This window comes from Penaeus monodon, chromosome 32 (genome assembly GCF_015228065.2).
Source record: "Penaeus monodon isolate SGIC_2016 chromosome 32, NSTDA_Pmon_1, whole genome shotgun sequence".
NCBI classification, from domain to species: domain Eukaryota; kingdom Metazoa; phylum Arthropoda; class Malacostraca; order Decapoda; family Penaeidae; genus Penaeus; species Penaeus monodon.
This window is the reverse complement of record NC_051417.1, coordinates 7,778,388-7,779,310: the sequence shown is the minus strand read 5'-3', so window position 1 is coordinate 7,779,310 and position 923 is coordinate 7,778,388. Positions and strand designations below refer to the sequence as shown.

General features: G+C 40.1%; 1 pseudogene; it reads left to right on the top strand.

Moving 5' to 3' along the window:
- Positions 1–686, top strand: part of LOC119593536 — a 1,331-nt pseudogene extending 645 nt beyond the window's left edge.
- The last annotated feature ends 237 nt before the right edge of the window (positions 687–923 follow it).

Here is a 923-nt window from a genome sequence, read left to right as displayed (position 1 = left end):
AAATTTCCCTTAAATTACAGTACGCTGGCACTGGTATGAAATTGCACTCACAAACAACCCATATCAACTGATCAAGAAGTGTGTCCGCAACAAAATATACCTATGGTAAGTTTTAATTTTCATTTATTTTTGTTTAAGATTTTTCTTGCCGGTTACAGACTTCTCTTAGAAAATGTCATAGCGCATAAACATAATATAAGTAAAAAATATATCCACAGATGGAAGCAATTTCAACGTCAGATCTACTGGTACTGATGCTAATGGAAACCCCAATTACACGTAATGGTCAGGTTCTGCCGATCCTTTCGGAGAACCTCATCTTTCCGTGGACTACGAATCATGTAAGTATTCACAAAAATGTTTTGTACGTAAGTGACATGAAAAGTTATTCATACAAGGAAATATTTGATATGATTTACGGACATTTTCCCTGCTTCCAGCCTGGATGGCCCCCTACGTTATTCTGGACACTGACTACGAGAACTTCTCGTGCATCTATAGCTGCGCCGGTCACAACTTCGGCTATTACGCCGACTTCGCCTTCATCTTCTCCCGCTCACCAAGTCTCGCTGACAGAATTACGGGACGTTGTGAAGCCGCCTCATGAACATCGGGGTTGATCCCTCTCGCTTCACAAAGACAGCTCAGGGTGGATCCTGTCCAACACTAACTATAGGTCTTGGTAGAAAATCTCAAAGGTATAGATCCTTTTCATGGATACTTGCCCCGAAATAAAGTTTGTGCTACTCGTATTCTGTCTTTACTCAAACCAAATTCCCATAGCGATGAAGAACATTTTCAGCCCTGATTAAATCTGGATTTGTGTAAATAATTTTGAAGTCTACTGACTTGCTTTTCTCTCTTTGAACAAGGGACCATAGCTTCTTAATTTTCCCCGATAATGAAACGCATCTGAAAGATTA